Here is an 18,892-nt window from a genome sequence, read left to right as displayed (position 1 = left end):
TGTAGGGTTGGCAGGTGCAGGGTGCCAATTTTCACGTATAGGTGTATGATTGTGATTAGCAGGGGTAGAGAGCTTACTGGCGTGTAGAATAGCAGGTAGATGCCAGCGCTTAGGCGTTCTGGTTGGTTCCCCCATCGGGTGATTAAGATTAGGGTGGGAATGAGGGTTGCTTCAAATGAGATGTAAAATAGTGCTAGTTCTGTGGTGGAAAAGGCTAGTAGGATGAATGGCTGGACTGCGACTAAGGTTGAGATAAAGATTCGTTTGCGTTGTAGGGGTTCTTGTTGCAGGTGGTTTTGGCTTGCTATGATTATGAGTGGGAGTAGTCAGCAGGATAGTACTAGGAGGGGGGATGAGATTTGGTCAATTCCTGTTCAGTTGGATAAAAATTTGTAGGGGTAGTAGGTTGGGATTAATCACTGTAGGCTTAGGGCAGCGATTAGGAGGCTGTATAAGGTGGTGTTAGTCCATAGAAATTTTGGTGGAGACAGCAGGGCTGTTGGAAGAAGTATGATTGTGGGTAGGATGATTTTTAGCATTGCAGGAGGTTTAGGTTGTGTAGATGGTCGGAGCCATGTGTGCGGGTGGAGGCTACTAGGATGGCCAGGCCTGTGCCCGCCTCACACGCTGAGAAGGTTAGCATGAGAATTGGTACCATGGTGAATGAGGAGACTTGGTTTTCGATGGATCATATTGATAGGCCTACGAATATCGATAATATTATGCTTTCAAGGCATAGTAGGGCGGATACTAGGTGGGTTCGGTGGAAGGCTAGCCCTAGTCCGCTGAAAATGAAGGCTGAGTAGAAGCTTAAATGTAGGGGCGACATAAGAAAGTTACAGGGTTGGCTGTAATCTGCTGGGTCGAAACCAGCTATCTTTTTGGTTAGACTAACTTTCTGTTATTCTGCTCATTCTAGGCCCCCTTGAATTCACTCGTAGGCCAGTCCGAGTGTTAGGAGAAGGAGGATCACTACAGTTCAGGTGAGGGTCATTAGGGGGGATTGGAGTTGGACGGCTCATGGCAGGGGGAGTAGGAGGGCGATTTCTAGGTCGAATAGGACGAACAGGATGGCTACTGAGGAAGAATCGGACTGAGAATGGTAATCGAGCAGATCCAAGTGGGTCGAATCCACATTCGTACGGTGAGAGTTTCTCTGAGTCGGGGTTTATTTGGGCGAGTCAGAAGTTTAATGCGGTTAGGGCGGCGCTTAGGATTGATGATAGGGCGAATATGAACATGAGTGCGTTCATTGCTCTCCTCTGGGTTTATACCAGATTCTAGAGATTGGAAGTCAATTGTAATTAATATACTAGAAGAGCAAGATCCTCATCAGTAGATGGTTATGTAGAGGAATAGTCAGATGACGTCTACGAAGTGTCAGTATCAGGCTGCTGCCTCGAATCCGAAGTGGTGGTCTGATGTAAAGTGGAACTTGATCAGTCGGAAGAGGCAGACGGTCAGGAAGGAGGATCCGATGATTACGTGGAGTCCGTGGAATCCAGTGGCAACGAAGAAGGTAGATCCGTAGACGCTATCGGCGATTGAGAATGGGGCTTCGTGGTATTCTATTGCTTGTAGGGCTGTGAAGTAGAATCCCAAGAGGATCGTTAGGGTTAGGGCGTGGATGGCATGTTTTCGGTTTCCTTCTGTGATGCTGTGATGGGCTCACGTTACGGTAACGCCTGAGGCTAGTAGGATGGCTGTGTTTAGTAGGGGGACTTCTATCGGGTTGAGTGGTTTAATTCCTGTTGGGGGTCATTGGCCTCCTAGTTCTGGGGTTGGGGCCAGGCTCGAGTGGAAGAACGCTCAGAAGAACCCTAAGAAGAAGAATGCTTCGGATGTGATGAAAAGGATTATGCCGTATCGTAGGCCTTTTTGGACTGTGGGAGTGTGATGGCCTTGGAAGGTGCTTTCTCGTACAATGTCTCGTCATCATTGGAGTATTACTAGGAGTATTGAGATGAGGCCTAGGGTTAGTAGTATGGATGAGTTGTAGTGGAATCACATGATTAATCCTGAGGTTGTGAGTAGGGCGGTGGCTGCCCCGAAGATTGGTCAAGGGCTTGGGTCAACTATGTGGTATGAGTGTGCTTGGTGTGCCATTAGATGTTTTCTTGTAAGTATAGGCTTAGAAGGAGCACGAAGACGTAGGCCTGGATTATGGCTACTGCTACTTCTAGGATGGTTAGGAGTAGTAGGATGATTATTGTTAGGATGGATACTGCAGGAAGGGTGGGTATTAATGCAATGGAGGCTGTAGAGATGAGTTGGATGAGTAAGTGTCCTGCTGTAAGGTTGGCTGTAAGGCGGACTCCGAGGGCTAGGGGGCGGATTAGTAGGCTGGTTGTTTCGATCAGGATTAGTGCGGGGATTAGGGGTGTAGGGGTACCTTCGGGTAATAGGTGGGCTAAAGAGGCTGATGGTTGGTTTCGTAGGCCTGTTAGTAGTGTGGCGAGCCATAGTGGGAAGGCTAGGGCTATGTTCATAGATAGTTGGGTGGTTGGGGTGAATGTATATGGAAGGAGGCCTAGAAGGTTGATTGTAAGAAGTATGATTATTAGGGATGTAAATATTATGGCTCATTTGTGGCCATTTTTGTTGAGTGGGACTATTAGTTGTTTTGTGATTAGGTGAAGGAGTCATGTTTGGATAGTAGAAAGGCGGTTGTTGATTCATCGGTTGTTTGGGGACGGGAATAGTAGGGCTGGGAAGAGTAGGGATAGTAGGATTAAGGGGATGCCAAATAGATTGGGGCTGGAAAATTGGTCAAAGAAGCTTAGGTTCATGGTCAGGATCATGGTGTGGGTTTGGTAGTGAGGGAGGTCTTATTTGATGGGGGGTTGGTTGTGGTGAAGGCTAGTAGTTTTGGTTGGATGAGGAGTGCTAGGGTTAATCAGGTTATAATTATGATTGAAAATCATGGTGCGGGGTTAAGCTGTGGCATATCATTAAGGAGGGGGAAGTCCCTCTTTGGCTAGCTTAAAAGGCTAGTGCTGTTGCATAGCTTCTTAATGATTAGGATGATGATAGAAGGGACGATCAGGCCTCGAAATGTGGGAGTGGGGTTGATTCTACTACAATGGGTATGTAGCTGTGATTAGCCCCGCAAATTTCTGAGCATTGTCCGTAAAAAATCCCAGGCCGGGTGGTAATGAATGAAGTTTGGTTTAGTCGGCCTGGGATTGCGTCTGTTTTAACTCCGAGCGTTGGGACTGCTCAGGAGTGGAGTACGTCTCCTGCAGTAATGATCACGCGGATGGGGGATTCTATTGGGATAACTACGCGGTGGTCAACTTCTAGCAGTCGGAAGTGGCCGTTGGGTAAGTCTGGGGTGGGCACTATGTAGGAGTCGAATGATAGGTCTTTGAAGTCTGTGTATTCGTAGCTTCAGTATCATTGGTGGTCGATGGCTTTTAGGGTGAGGTCTGGTTCATCGATTTTGTCCATTATGTAGAGGATTTGTAGGGATGGGAGGGCGAGGAGTACCAGGACGATAGCAGGTAGGATTGTCCAGATCAGCTCTACTTCTTGGGCGTCTACAGCATTGGACGAGAGTTTTTCTGTTAGTATGTGGGCTAAAAGGTAGAGAACTAGGCTGCAGATAGCTAGGGCAACGATTAGGGCGTGGTCGTGGAATTCAACGAGTTCTTCTATGATGGGTGATGAGGCGTCTTGGAATCCTAGTTGGGAGTGGTTGGCCACATGAGATGTACAGGATTTTTACCTGTGATTTAGTCTTGACAAGGCTATGTAATTGGTTTACTAACGTCTCATAAGAAAGAAGCATGAGCGGTGAATGCAGTTGGCTTGAAACCAGCATGTGAGGGTTCGATTCCTTCCTTTCTTGTACTTGGACGAAGGCCGGTTCCTCGAAAGTATGGTATGGGGGAGGGCAGCCGTGGATTCATTCAACGTTTGTGGTAGTTAGTTCTGGTTGTAGGACTTTTCGTTTGGCCGAAAAGGCTTCTCAGATGATGAATATTAGTATGATTACGGCTACTATTGAGATTAGGGAGCCGATGGAGGAAATGGTGTTTCATAGTGTGTAGGCGTCGGGATAGTCCGAGTATCGTCGGGGTATTCCTGCTAGGCCTAGGAAGTGCTGGGGGAAGAACGTTAGGTTTACTCCTGTAAATATTACCCCGAAGTGGGCTTTTGTTCATGTTTGGTGTAGGGTAAACCCAGTGAGTAGTGGGAATCAGTGAGTAAATCCTGCTAGAATGGCAAAGACGGCGCCTATGGATAGGACGTAGTGGAAGTGGGCAACTACGTAGTACGTGTCGTGCAGGGCGATGTCTAGGGAAGAGTTTGCAAGAACGATTCCTGTTAATCCTCCGATGGTAAATAGGAAGATAAATCCTAGAGCTCATAGTATTGGGGGGGGTCTCATTTGATTGTTCCTCCGTGCAGGGTGGCTAGTCAGCTAAATACTTTGATTCCGGTAGGGATGGCAATGATTATAGTGGCTGATGTAAAGTAGGCTCGGGTATCAACGTCTATTCCTACTGTAAACATGTGGTGAGCTCAGACGATGAATCCTAGGAAGCCGATGGATAGTATGGCTCAGACTATTCCCATGTAGCCGAAGGGCTCCTTTTTGCCTGAGTAGTATGTGACTACGTGTGAGATGATTCCGAACCCCGGTAGGATCAGAATATAGACTTCTGGGTGTCCGAAGAATCAGAATAGGTGTTGGTACAGGATTGGGTCTCCTCCTCCAGCGGGGTCGAAGAATGTGGTGTTTAGGTTTCGATCAGTTAGTAATATTGTAATACCGGCGGCGAGTACGGGGAGTGATAGAAGGAGTAGGATGGCGGTAATTAGTACGGATCAGACAAATAGTGGGGTTTGGTATTGTGAGAGTGCGGGGGGTTTTATGTTGATGGCTGTGGTGATAAAGTTGATGGCCCCAAGGATGGAGGAGATACCGGCTAAGTGGAGTGAGAAGATAGCCAGGTCTACTGAAGCTCCGGCGTGGGCAAGGTCACCTGCTAGGGGAGGGTAGACAGTTCAGCCTGTGCCGGCGCCAGCTTCTACAGTGGATGAGGCTAGTAGGAGGAGGAATGATGGGGGGAGGAGTCAAAAGCTTATGTTGTTTATTCGCGGGAATGCTATGTCGGGGGCACCGATTATGAGGGGGACTAATCAGTTGCCGAATCCTCCGATCATGATGGGTATGACTATAAAGAAGCTTATTACAAAGGCGTGAGCGGTAACGATTACATTGTAAATTTGGTCGTCGCCTAGGAGAGTTCCTGGTTGTCCTAGTTCTGCGCGGATTAATAGGCTGAGTGCGGTGCCGACTATTCCTGCTCATGCCCCGAAGATGAGGTACAGGGTGCCAATATCCTTATGGTTAGTGGAAAATAGTCATCGGTTGATGAAGGTGACGGGTAAGATGGCTGAGTGTTGAAGCGTTAGGCTGTAGTCCTTTTTACAGAGGTTTAATTCCTCTTCTTATCGGCTCTGTAGTGAAATTCATGTTGAGTTGCAAGCTCATCGATGCGCACTAGGGTGCGTCAGGGTCTTTGTAGGCAGAAGCCAATTGGTTTAGGCATTTAGCTGTTAACTAGAGTTTTGTGGGATCGAAGCCCATCTGTCTAGGGAGGCTTTAGCTTAATTAAAGCGTCTGACTTGCATTCAGAAGATACAGGTTAATATTCTGTAAGTCTTAATGTGCAGAAACTAAGAGGGTTTAACTCTTATTTAAGGCTTTGAAGGCCTTCGGTTTGGGGTGTTATCCTAAGTTTCTAGACAATGGCATGTATTATTGGGGACAGGGGAAGTAAGAGGATTGATAGTGAGGCAAGGACCGCAGTAGGTGTGCTTGGGGCTTTGCTAGTGTATCATTGTTTTATGTGGTTAGAGGAGTTGGGGGGAAGGGTAATTGTTGAGTGGTATGCGAGGCGTAGGTAGAAGAAGAGGCTGAGCAGTGATAGCATGGCAATTGCCATGGCTGCTGGTGTTATTTCCTGTTTAGTTAGTTCTTGGATGATAAGTCACTTTGGTATAAAGCCTGTTAATGGGGGGAGGCCTGCTAGGGATAAAAGTACTAGTATTAGGGTGGCGTTTAGCACTGGGGTTTTTGTTCATGAGGTTGTGATCATGGATAGGTTAAGGGCTTTGATTTTGTTAAGGGCTAGGAATACGGCTGATGTTATGATTGTGTATAGGTAGAAGGTAAGTAAGGCCAATTTGGGGCTGTAAACTAGGATGATGGCGATTCAGCCTAAGTGGGAGATGGACGAGAAGGCTAGGATTTTGCGTGTTTGTGTTTGGTTCAGTCCTATTCAGCCTCCTAGTGCTGTTGAGGCTAGGGCCATGGCGGTGAGTAGAGCTGGGTCGAGGGATTTGGATATTAGTAGGAGCAGGGTTAGTGGGGGGAATTTTATGAGGGTCGAGAGTAGCAGGGCTGTTATTAGTGGCGATCCTTGTAGTACTTCTGGGAATCAGAAGTGAAATGGCACTAGGCCCAGTTTAATAGCGATTGCTGCTGTCAGTAGTAGACAGGAGGTTGGGTGGTTTATTTGTGTGATGTCTCATTGGCCGGTGACTCAGGCATTGGTTATGCTAGAGAATAGGACCAGGGCGGAAGCAGCTGCTTGGGTTAGGAAGTATTTCGTTGCGGCTTCTACTGCTCGTGGGTGGTGGGATTTGGCAATTAGGGGAATGATGGCTAGTGCGTTGATCTCCAGTCCTGTCCAGGCCAGAACTCAGTGGTTGCTGGAAATTGTGATTGTGGTGCCCAAGATGAGGCTGAAGGTTATGATTGGGGTCGCGTAAGGGTTCATTAGTAGAGGAGGGGGTTAAACCATCATTTTCGGGGTATGGGCCCGATAGCTTGATTAGCTGACTCTACTAGAAAATAATATAAGGGAAGTATGGAGAATTTTGATTTCTCTTGTGTGGGTTCAATTCCTACTTTTCTAAGGTCAACAGGAAATGAGAGGGCTGTTATACCTCTATGTTCACTTTATCATAGTGACCCTTTGTAGTTCAGGCACATTTCCTTATGTAAGGAGGTAGGCCTGCATAGCAGATAGGTATGCTGATGTGTCAGAGGCACAGAGCTAGTGTGAGGGGTAGGAAGTTTTTTCATAGTAGGTGCATTAGTTGGTCATATCGGAATCGTGGGTATGAAGCTCGGACCCATAAGAAACCAGAAGATAGTAGGAGGACTTTTGTGGCTAGGATGACGGGGAATAGTTCTGTGGGTGGCCCTAGGGCGCTTGGGTTTAGGAATATGATGGCTGTAAGTGTATTTATTAGCATAATGTTCGCATATTCAGCTAGGAAGAATAAGGCGAAGGGTCCTGCGGCGTATTCAACGTTAAACCCTGAGACTAGCTCAGATTCACCCTCTGTGAGGTCAAAAGGAGCTCGGTTTGTCTCTGCTAGGGTGGATACGTATCATATTATTGCTAGGGGTCATGAGGAGAAAATGAAGTATAGAGGCTCCTGTGCGACGGCAAAGGAGCTGAGTGTGTAGCTTCCGCTTAGTATGATTATTGATAGCAGGATTATGGCCAGTGTCACTTCGTATGAAATGGTCTGTGCTACTGCCCGTAGGGCTCCGATTAGTGCGTATTTTGAGTTCGAGGCTCAGCCTGATCATAGGACTGAGTAGACGGCTAGGCTTGACATGGCTATTAGGAAGAGAACTCCGAGGTTTAGATCTGCTAGGGGAAATGGGAGTGGTAGTGGTGCTCAAGTGGTGAGGGCTAGGACAAGGGCTAGTATTGGTATCAGAATGAATAGAAGTGGGGAAGAGGTAGAGGGTCGGATGGGCTCTTTGGTAAATAGTTTCAGTCCGTCCGCAAATGGTTGAAGTAGGCCAAAAGGCCCGACAACGTTAGGGCCTTTGCGGGATTGTATGTAGCTTAGGATTTTCCGTTCTACTAGGGTTAGGAAGGCTACGGCAATCAGGATTGGGATGATGTATAGGAGGGATATAATGAGGCAGCTTAGTGTTGTTATTTGAATCATGGGTGAAGCTAGGGAGAGGATTTGAACCTCTGGGGAAAGGGCTTAAGCCTTCTGCACTTGCCGGGCTCTGCCACTCTAGCTGGTCCTTTTCTAGGATTGAAAGTGGTGGGGGAAGGCCCTCTTCACGGTTTAGTTGGTTTCACTGCTTAGAGGGGGGGGGCGTGCTTGTGGTATTGGCCCCACTTTCCCGGTCCTTTCGTACTGGGGAGAGTGTGTCATAGATAGAAACCGACCTGGATTGCTCCGGTCTGAACTCAGATCACGTAGGACTGTTGATGGTTTAGTCGGCCTGGGATTGCGTCTGTTTTAACTCCGAGCGTTGAGACTGCTCAGGAGTGGAGTACGTCTCCTGCAGTAATGATCACGCGGATGGGGGATTCTATTGGGATAACTACGCGGTGGTCAACTTCTAGCAGTCGGAAGTGGCTGTTGGGTAAGTCTGGGGTGGGCACTATGTAGGAGTCGAATGATAGGTCTTTGAAGTCTGTGTATTCGTAGCTTCAGTATCATTGGTGGCCGATGGCTTTTAGGGTGAGGTCTGGTTCATCGATTTTGTCCATTATGTAGAGGATTTGTAGGGATGGGAGGGCGAGGAGTACCAGGACGATAGCAGGTAGGATTGTCCAGATCAGCTCTACTTCTTGGGCGTCTACAGCATTGGACGAGAGTTTTTCTGTTAGTATGTGGGCTAAAAGGTAGAGAACTAGGCTGCAGATAGCTAGGGCAACGATTAGGGCGTGGTCGTGGAATTCAACGAGTTCTTCTATGATGGGTGATGAGGCGTCTTGGAATCCTAGTTGGGAGTGGTTGGCCACATGAGATGTACAGGATTTTTACCTGTGATTTAGTCTTGACAAGGCTATGTAATTGGTTTACTAACGTCTCATAAGAAAGAAGCATGAGCGGTGAATGCAGTTGGCTTGAAACCAGCATGTGAGGGTTCGATTCCTTCCTTTCTTGTACTTGGACGAAGGCCGGTTCCTCGAAAGTATGGTATGGGGGAGGGCAGCCGTGGATTCATTCAACGTTTGTGGTAGTTAGTTCTGGTTGTAGGACTTTTCGTTTGGCCGAAAAGGCTTCTCAGATGATGAATATTAGTATGATTACGGCTACTATTGAGATTAGGGAGCCGATGGAGGAAATGGTGTTTCATAGTGTGTAGGCGTCGGGATAGTCCGAGTATCGTCGGGGTATTCCTGCTAGGCCTAGGAAGTGCTGGGGGAAGAACGTTAGGTTTACTCCTGTAAATATTACCCCGAAGTGGGCTTTTGCTCATGTTTGGTGTAGGGTAAACCCAGTGAGTAGTGGGAATCAGTGAGTAAATCCTGCTAGAATGGCAAAGACGGCGCCTATGGATAGGACGTAGTGGAAGTGGGCAACTACGTAGTACGTGTCGTGCAGGGCGATGTCTAGGGAAGAGTTTGCAAGAACGATTCCTGTTAATCCTCCGATGGTAAATAGGAAGATAAATCCTAGAGCTCATAGTATTGGGGGGGTCTCATTTGATTGTTCCTCCGTGCAGGGTGGCTAGTCAGCTAAATACTTTGATTCCGGTAGGGATGGCAATGATTATAGTGGCTGATGTAAAGTAGGCTCGGGTATCAACGTCTATTCCTACTGTAAACATGTGGTGAGCTCAGACGATGAATCCTAGGAAGCCGATGGATAGTATGGCTCAGACTATTCCCATGTAGCCGAAGGGCTCCTTTTTGCCTGAGTAGTACGTGACTACGTGTGAGATGATTCCAAACCCCGGTAGGATCAGAATATAGACTTCTGGGTGTCCGAAGAATCAGAATAGGTGTTGGTACAGGATTGGGTCTCCTCCTCCAGCGGGGTCGAAGAATGTGGTGTTTAGGTTTCAATCAGTTAGTAATATTGTAATACCGGCGGCGAGTACGGGGAGTGATAGAAGGAGTAGGATGGCGGTAATTAGTACGGATCAGACAAATAGTGGGGTTTGGTATTGTGAGAGTGCGGGGGGTTTTATGTTGATGGCTGTGGTGATAAAGTTGATGGCCCCAAGGATGGAGGAGATACCGGCTAAGTGGAGTGAGAAGATAGCCAGGTCTACTGAAGCTCCGGCGTGGGCAAGGTTACCTGCTAGGGGAGGGTAGACAGTTCAGCCTGTGCCGGCGCCAGCTTCTACAGTGGATGAGGCTAGTAGGAGGAGGAATGATGGGGGGAGGAGTCAAAAGCTTATGTTGTTTATTCGCGGGAATGCTATGTCGGGGGCACCGATTATGAGGGGGACTAATCAGTTGCCGAATCCTCCGATCATGATGGGTATGACTATAAAGAAGCTTATTACAAAGGCGTGAGCGGTAACGATTACATTGTAAATTTGGTCGTCGCCTAGGAGAGTTCCTGGTTGTCCTAGTTCTGCGCGGATTAATAGGCTGAGTGCGGTGCCGACTATTCCTGCTCATGCCCCGAAGATGAGGTACAGGGTGCCAATATCCTTATGGTTAGTGGAAAATAGTCATCGGTTGATGAAGGTGACGGGTAAGATGGCTGAGTGTTGAAGCGTTAGGCTGTAGTCCTTTTTACAGAGGTTTAATTCCTCTTCTTATCGGCTCTGTAGTGAAATTCATGTTGAGTTGCAAGCTCATCGATGCGCACTAGGGTGCGTCAGGGTCTTTGTAGGCAGAAGCCAATTGGTTTAGGCATTTAGCTGTTAACTAGAGTTTTGTGGGATCGAAGCCCATCTGTCTAGGGAGGCTTTAGCTTAATTAAAGCGTCTGACTTGCATTCAGAAGATACAGGTTAATATTCTGTAAGTCTTAATGTGCAGAAACTAAGAGGGTTTAACTCTTATTTAAGGCTTTGAAGGCCTTCGGTTTGGGGTGTTATCCTAAGTTTCTAGACAATGGCATGTATTATTGGGGACAGGGGAAGTAAGAGGATTGATAGTGAGGCAAGGACCGCAGTAGGTGTGCTTGGGGCTTTGCTAGTGTATCATTGTTTTATGTGGTTAGAGGAGTTGGGGGGAAGGGTAATTGTTGAGTGGTATGCGAGGCGTAGGTAGAAGAAGAGGCTGAGCAGTGATAGCATGGCAATTGCCATGGCTGCTGGTGTTATTTCCTGTTTAGTTAGTTCTTGGATGATAAGTCACTTTGGTATAAAGCCTGTTAATGGGGGGAGGCCTGCTAGGGATAAAAGTACTAGTATTAGGGTGGCGTTTAGCACTGGGGTTTTTGTTCATGAGGTTGTGATCATGGATAGGTTAAGGGCTTTGATTTTGTTAAGGGCTAGGAATACGGCTGATGTTATGATTGTGTATAGGTAGAAGGTAAGTAAGGCCAATTTGGGGCTGTAAACTAGGATGATGGCGATTCAGCCTAAGTGGGAGATGGACGAGAAGGCTAGGATTTTGCGTGTTTGTGTTTGGTTCAGTCCTATTCAGCCTCCTAGTGCTGTTGAGGCTAGGGCCATGGCGGTGAGTAGAGCTGGGTCAAGGGATTTGGATGTTAGTAGGAGCAGGGTTAGTGGGGGGAATTTTATGAGGGTCGAGAGTAGCAGGGCTGTTATTAGTGGCGATCCTTGTAGTACTTCTGGGAATCAGAAGTGAAATGGCACTAGGCCCAGTTTAATAGCGATTGCTGCTGTCAGTAGTAGACAGGAGGTTGGGTGGTTTATTTGTGTGATGTCTCATTGGCCGGTGACTCAGGCATTGGTTATGCTAGAGAATAGGACCAGGGCGGAAGCAGCTGCTTGGGTTAGGAAGTATTTCGTTGCGGCTTCTACTGCTCGTGGGTGGTGGGATTTGGCAATTAGGGGAATGATGGCTAGTGCGTTGATCTCCAGTCCTGTCCAGGCCAGAACTCAGTGGTTGCTGGAAATTGTGATTGTGGTGCCCAAGATGAGGCTGAAGGTTATGATTGGGGTCGCGTAAGGGTTCATTAGTAGAGGAGGGGGTTAAACCATCATTTTCGGGGTATGGGCCCGATAGCTTGATTAGCTGACTCTACTAGAAAATAATATAAGGGAAGTATGGAGAATTTTGATTTCTCTTGTGTGGGTTCAATTCCTACTTTTCTAAGGTCAACAGGAAATGAGAGGGCTGTTATACCTCTATGTTCACTTTATCATAGTGACCCTTTGTAGTTCAGGCACATTTCCTTATGTAAGGAGGTAGGCCTGCATAGCAGATAGGTATGCTGATGTGTCAGAGGCACAGAGCTAGTGTGAGGGGTAGGAAGTTTTTTCATAGTAGGTGCATTAGTTGGTCATATCGGAATCGTGGGTATGAAGCTCGGACCCATAAGAAACCAGAAGATAGTAGGAGGACTTTTGTGGCTAGGATGACGGGGAATAGTTCTGTGGGTGGCCCTAGGGCGCTTGGGTTTAGGAATATGATGGCTGTAAGTGTATTTATTAGCATAATGTTCGCATATTCAGCTAGGAAGAATAAGGCGAAGGGTCCTGCGGCGTATTCAACGTTAAACCCTGAGACTAGCTCAGATTCACCCTCTGTGAGGTCAAAAGGAGCTCGGTTTGTCTCTGCTAGGGTGGATACGTATCATATTATTGCTAGGGGTCATGAGGAGAAAATGAAGTATAGAGGCTCCTGTGCGATGGCAAAGGAGCTGAGTGTGTAGCTTCCGCTTAGTATGATTATTGATAGCAGGATTATGGCCAGTGTCACTTCGTATGAAATGGTCTGTGCTACTGCCCGTAGGGCTCCGATTAGTGCGTATTTTGAGTTCGAGGCTCAGCCTGATCATAGGACTGAGTAGACGGCTAGGCTTGACATGGCTATTAGGAAGAGAACTCCGAGGTTTAGATCTGCTAGGGGAAATGGGAGTGGTAGTGGTGCTCAAGTGGTGAGGGCTAGGACAAGGGCTAGTATTGGTATCAGAATGAATAGAAGTGGGGAAGAGGTAGAGGGTCGGATGGGCTCTTTGGTAAATAGTTTCAGTCCGTCCGCAAATGGTTGAAGTAGGCCAAAAGGCCCGACAACGTTAGGGCCTTTGCGGGATTGTATGTAGCTTAGGATTTTCCGTTCTGCTAGGGTTAGGAAGGCTACGGCAATCAGGATTGGGATGATGTATAGGAGGGATATAATGAGGCAGCTTAGTGTTGTTATTTGAATCATGGGTGAAGCTAGGGAGAGGATTTGAACCTCTGGGGAAAGGGCTTAAGCCTTCTGCACTTGCCGGGCTCTGCCACTCTAGCTGGTCCTTTTCTAGGATTGAAAGTGGTGGGGGAAGGCCCTCTTCACGGTTTAGTTGGTTTCACTGCTTAGAGGGGGGGGGCGTGCTTGTGGTATTGGCCCCACTTTCCCGGTCCTTTCGTACTGGGGAGAGTGTGTCATAGATAGAAACCGACCTGGATTGCTCCGGTCTGAACTCAGATCACGTAGGACTGTTAATCGTTGAACAAACGAACCCTTAATAGCGGCTGCACCATTAGGATGTCCTGATCCAACATCGAGGTCGTAAACCCCCCTGTCGATATGGGCTCTTGAGGGGGATTGCGCTGTTATCCCTGGGGTAGCTTGGTCCATTAATCAATTATATTGGGTCTGGTCACTGTTAGCACTTTGAGGGGTAGCTCTAGGTAAAGAGGTATGGTCTTGTTTTTGGAGGATTTGTTCTCCTCCAAGGTCGCCCCAACCGAAAAATATCGACCAGGCTCTGCGATGGTAGTGGCCCCAGTGGGGTTGATTGAGGATTCGCGGTGGTCGTTGATTTTTAAGTTCCACAGGGTCTTCTCGTCTTATGTTCACATCCCCGCTTTTGCACGGGGAGATCAATTTCACTGATTATCTGTGAGAGACAGTTAAGACCTCGTTTAGCCATTCATACAAGTCTCGATTTATGGGACAATTGATTGCGCTACCTTTGCACGGTTAGGATACCGCGGCCGTTAAACCTAAGTCACCGGGCAGGCATCACCTTCAATACTTGTTTAATTTGCTGAAGGCTATGTTTTTGGTAAACAGTCGGGCCTTATTAATTTGCCGAGTTCCTTTCACAGATTTTAATCGCTCTTATAGGCGCTCCTGAGTCGGGTTAACAGGGTTAGTTAATACGTGGTCTTGTAGGGGTTTTTGTATCTGTCTAGGTCTGTTAATAATGTTTCTATGTAAGCTTGCGCCGTTAGAGGGGTGTGGCCCTGTACATGAGGGGCCTAGGATGATTCCTAGGATTGTTATGAGGATGGCAGCGGTTTTGGTGATAAGGGGTATGGTTATTGGGGGGGTTTTGGTTGGTGTGATGAAAGAGGTAATGATTATTCCTGCTGTAATGCTGCCTAGGGCGAGTCGGGTTAGGGGGGCGGTGATTAGTGGGTTGTTTTCGTTTATTGATACTATTGGGGGGATTCGGGTTTGTCCAGCTTGGACTAGGATGGTTATGCGGATGCTGTAGGTTGCGGTGAATGCTGTGGCTATAAGGGTTAGGAGTAGGGCTCAAGTATTTAGGTATGATGTGTTTAAGCTTTCGATGATGAGGTCTTTTGAGTAGAATCCGGCTAGGAATGGGGTTCCTATCAGCGCCAGGTTTCCGATGGTTAGGCAGGAAGTAGTGACTGGGAGTATTTTCTGTAGGCCTCCTATCTTTCGGATATCTTGTTCTCCGTTTAGGTTGTGGATGATAGACCCTGAGCATAGGAATAGTATGGCTTTAAAGAAGGCATGGGTTGAGATGTGTAAGAAGGCTAGTTGTGGGAGGTTTAGTCCGATAGTGACTATTATTAGTCCTAGTTGGCTGGATGTTGAGAAAGCAATGATTTTTTTGATGTCATTTTGGGTTAGGGCGCATGTGGCAGCGAATAGGGTTGATAGAGCACCTAGGCATAGGCAGGCAGTTAGGGCTGTCTGGTTGGTGGCTAGCAGGGGGTGCATGCGGATGAGCAGGAAGATTCCGGCTACTACTATGGTACTGGAGTGCAGTAGGGCTGATACTGGGGTGGGGCCTTCTATTGCTGCGGGCAGTCATGGGTGGAGTCCAAATTGGGCGGATTTTCCTGCGGCTGCGAGGATTAATCCTATGAGGGGGAGGATTGGGGTTTGGTGGGGGTGTACGGCTTGTTGGATCTCTCAGGTGTTGAATGTTGAAGCTAGTCATGCTATGCTCAGGATCAGTCCGATGTCTCCGATTCGGTTGTAGATTACGGCTCGTAGGGCGGCGGTGTTGGCATCTGCTCGGCCTTGTCATCAGCCGATGAGAAGGAAGGACATGATTCGTACTCCTTCCCAGCCTACGAATAGGAGGAATATGTTGTTTGCGGTTGTTAGGAGGAGTATGGCGACTAGGAATGTCAGTAGGTAGGTGAAAAATTTTGTTACGTATGGCTCTGAGGCCATGTATCATATGGCGAATTGTAGGATTGATCATGTTACAAATAGGGCGATTGGAAGAAATGTTATTGAGTATTGGTCTATTTTTAGGCTCAGGGGGATTTTAAAGTTTACAATGAATTTTCACTCCCAGTGGCAGGTGACAGATTCTACTCCCGAGTAGATGAATGCGGTTGTAGGGGCTAGGCTAATTAGGAATGTGGTTTTAACAGCGCGGGTGGTGGCTTGTGGGGTGTTTTTAAAGTTTTTAAATAGAAATGGCAGGATGATTGGGGTTAGGAGGATTGTCAGCGTGAGTAGTGTGAGGGAGTTGATTAGTAGTGTGGGGTTCACTCCTTTTACTTGGATTTGCACCAAGATGGGTGGTTCCTAAGACCAGTGGATTGCTGTTATCCTTTAAAAGTAAGGGGGCTGAGGTTTTAGGCTCAGATGTAAGAGTTAGCAGCTCTTGTTGGTTAAACCCTCCCCTCGGCAGGTAAGAAGGTTTGAACTTCTATTCTTAGAATCACAGTCTAATGTTTGGTTTAAACTATACTTGCATGAGGGGATTCCGGAGATCAGTTCGGGTTTGAGGATTAGGAGGAATATTGGGATAATGTGGAGTGTTATGAGCAGGTGTTCTCGCGTGGTTGAGTTTTGCATAGATGTGATGTGGGAGGGGATTGAGCCTCGTTGGGTCATTAGTAGTATGAATAAGGTGTAGGAGGCGGTTAGTAGGGTTGCGATTCCTGTTAGGATGATCGTGAAGGCAGATCAGTTGAATAAGGTGATTATAATGGTTAGCTCTGCTATGAGGTTTGTTGTTGGGGGTAAGGCTATGTTTGTTAGATTGGCCAGCAATCATCAGGTAGCTATGAGTGGTAGGAGAGGTTGTAGGCCTCGTGTGAGTAGTAGAATTCGGCTGTGCGTACGTTCATAGTTTGTGTTGGCTAGGCAGAATAGTATGGAGGAAGTTAGTCCATGGGAAATTATTAGGATCATTGCCCCTGAGAATGATCAGTGGGTTTGGATTATTCCTGCGGCGATAACTAGGCCTATGTGGCTAACGGATGAATAAGCGATTAGTGATTTTAGGTCTGTCTGTCGTAGGCAGATTGAGCTAGTCATTAGGGCGCCTCATAGGGCCAGGGTTAGGAAGGGGTAGTGCAGGAGGTTGGACAGTGGGCCCATAAATAGAGTGACTCGTATAATTCCGTATCCTCCTAGCTTTAGTAGTAGGGCGGCGAGGAGTATTGAGCCTGCGATGGGTGCTTCTACGTGGGCTTTTGGCAGTCAGAGGTGTAGGCCGTATAGTGGGGCTTTTACTATGAATGCTATGAGCAGTGCTAGACCTGATAGTATTCCTGTCCATGAGGTGGATAGGGTTGGGTGGGTTAGTTGTAGGGTTGGCAGGTGCAGGGTGCCAATTTTCACGTATAGGTGTATGATTGTGATTAGCAGGGGTAGAGAGCTTACTGGCGTGTAGAATAGCAGGTAGATGCCAGCGCTTAGGCGTTCTGGTTGGTTCCCCCATCGGGTGATTAAGATTAGGGTGGGAATGAGGGTTGCTTCAAATGAGATGTAAAATAGTGCTAGTTCTGTGGTGGAAAAGGCTAGTAGGATGAATGGCTGGACTGCGACTAAGGTTGAGATAAAGATTCGTTTGCGTTGTAGGGGTTCTTGTTGCAGGTGGTTTTGGCTTGCTATGATTATGAGTGGGAGTAGTCAGCAGGATAGTACTAGGAGGGGGGATGAGATTTGGTCAATTCCTGTTCAGTTGGATAAAAATTTGTAGGGGTAGTAGGTTGGGATTAATCACTGTAGGCTTAGGGCAGCGATTAGGAGGCTGTATAAGGTGGTGTTAGTCCATAGAAATTTTGGTGGAGACAGCAGGGCTGTTGGAAGAAGTATGATTGTGGGTAGGATGATTTTTAGCATTGCAGGAGGTTTAGGTTGTGTAGATGGTCAGAGCCATGTGTGCGGGTGGAGGCTACTAGGATGGCCAGGCCTGTGCCCGCCTCACACGCTGAGAAGGTTAGCATGAGAATTGGTACCATGGTGAATGAGGAGACTTGGTTTTCGATGGATCATATTGATAGGCCTACGAATATCGATAATATTATGCTTTCAAGGCATAGTAGGGCGGATACTAGGTGGGTTCGGTGGAAGGCTAGCCCTAGTCCGCTGAAAATGAAGGCTGAGTAGAAGCTTAAATGTAGGGGCGACATAAGAAAGTTACAGGGTTGGCTGTAATCTGCTGGGTCGAAACCAGCTATCTTTTTGGTTAGACTAACTTTCTGTTATTCTGCTCATTCTAGGCCCCCTTGAATTCACTCGTAGGCCAGTCCGAGTGTTAGGAGAAGGAGGATCACTACAGTTCAGGTGAGGGTCATTAGGGGGGATTGGAGTTGGACGGCTCATGGCAGGGGGAGTAGGAGGGCGATTTCTAGGTCGAATAGGACGAACAGGATGGCTACTGAGGAAGAATCGGACTGAGAATGGTAATCGAGCAGATCCAAGTGGGTCGAATCCACATTCGTACGGTGAGAGTTTCTCTGAGTCGGGGTTTATTTGGGCGAGTCAGAAGTTTAATGCGGTTAGGGCGGCGCTTAGGATTGATGATAGGGCGAATATGAACATGAGTGCGTTCATTGCTCTCCTCTGGGTTTATACCAGATTCTAGAGATTGGAAGTCAATTGTAATTAATATACTAGAAGAGCAAGATCCTCATCAGTAGATGGTTATGTAGAGGAATAGTCAGATGACGTCTACGAAGTGTCAGTATCAGGCTGCTGCCTCGAATCCGAAGTGGTGGTCTGATGTAAAGTGGAACTTGATCAGTCGGAAGAGGCAGACGGTCAGGAAGGAGGATCCGATGATTACGTGGAGTCCGTGGAATCCAGTGGCAACGAAGAAGGTAGATCCGTAGACGCTATCGGCGATTGAGAATGGGGCTTCGTGGTATTCTATTGCTTGTAGGGCTGTGAAGTAGAATCCCAAGAGGATCGTTAGGGTTAGGGCGTGGATGGCATGTTTTCGGTTTCCTTCTGTGATGCTGTGATGGGCTCACGTTACGGTAACGCCTGAGGCTAGTAGGATGGCTGTGTTTAGTAGGGGGACTTCTATCGGGTTGAGTGGTTTAATTCCTGTTGGGGGTCATTGGCCTCCTAGTTCTGGGGTTGGGGCCAGGCTCGAGTGGAAGAACGCTCAGAAGAACCCTAAGAAGAAGAATGCTTCGGATGTGATGAAAAGGATTATGCCGTATCGTAGGCCTTTTTGGACTGTGGGAGTGTGATGGCCTTGGAAGGTGCTTTCTCGTACAATGTCTCGTCATCATTGGAGTATTACTAGGAGTATTGAGATGAGGCCTAGGGTTAGTAGTATGGATGAGTTGTAGTGGAATCACATGATTAATCCTGAGGTTGTGAGTAGGGCGGCGGCTGCCCCGAAGATTGGTCAAGGGCTTGGGTCAACTATGTGGTATGAGTGTGCTTGGTGTGCCATTAGATGTTTTCTTGTAAGTATAGACTTAGAAGGAGCACGAAGACGTAGGCCTGGATTATGGCTACTGCTACTTCTAGGATGGTTAGGAGTAGTAGGATGATTATTGTTAGGAT

General features: G+C 47.5%; 3 long non-coding RNA genes across 3 annotated transcripts in view; 1 reads left to right on the top strand and 2 right to left on the bottom strand.

The window, feature by feature from the left end:
- Positions 1–11,309, top strand: part of LOC308193023 — a 24,062-nt gene extending 12,753 nt beyond the window's left edge. The window contains exon 2 of the long non-coding RNA XR_013949319.1: positions 60–11,309. This is a non-coding gene — a long non-coding RNA (uncharacterized lncRNA). The remainder of the gene's footprint in view (positions 1–59) is intronic.
- Positions 1–18,892, bottom strand: part of LOC308193025 — a 471,820-nt gene that overhangs the window by 230,871 nt on the left and 222,057 nt on the right. The gene's annotated exons all lie outside the window — the stretch shown is intronic.
- On the bottom strand, positions 2,106–18,892 carry LOC308193029. Its single transcript, XR_013949325.1, has 2 exons — positions 18,805–18,892; positions 2,106–2,290 (listed from the first exon to the last, which is right to left on the bottom strand). It is a non-coding gene; the product is annotated as an uncharacterized lncRNA (long non-coding RNA).

This window comes from Anser brachyrhynchus, assembly GCF_964034855.1.
Source record: "Anser brachyrhynchus genome assembly, chromosome: 3".
In the NCBI taxonomy this organism is placed as follows: domain Eukaryota; kingdom Metazoa; phylum Chordata; class Aves; order Anseriformes; family Anatidae; genus Anser; species Anser brachyrhynchus.
This window is presented reverse-complemented; position numbering and strand designations above follow the sequence as displayed.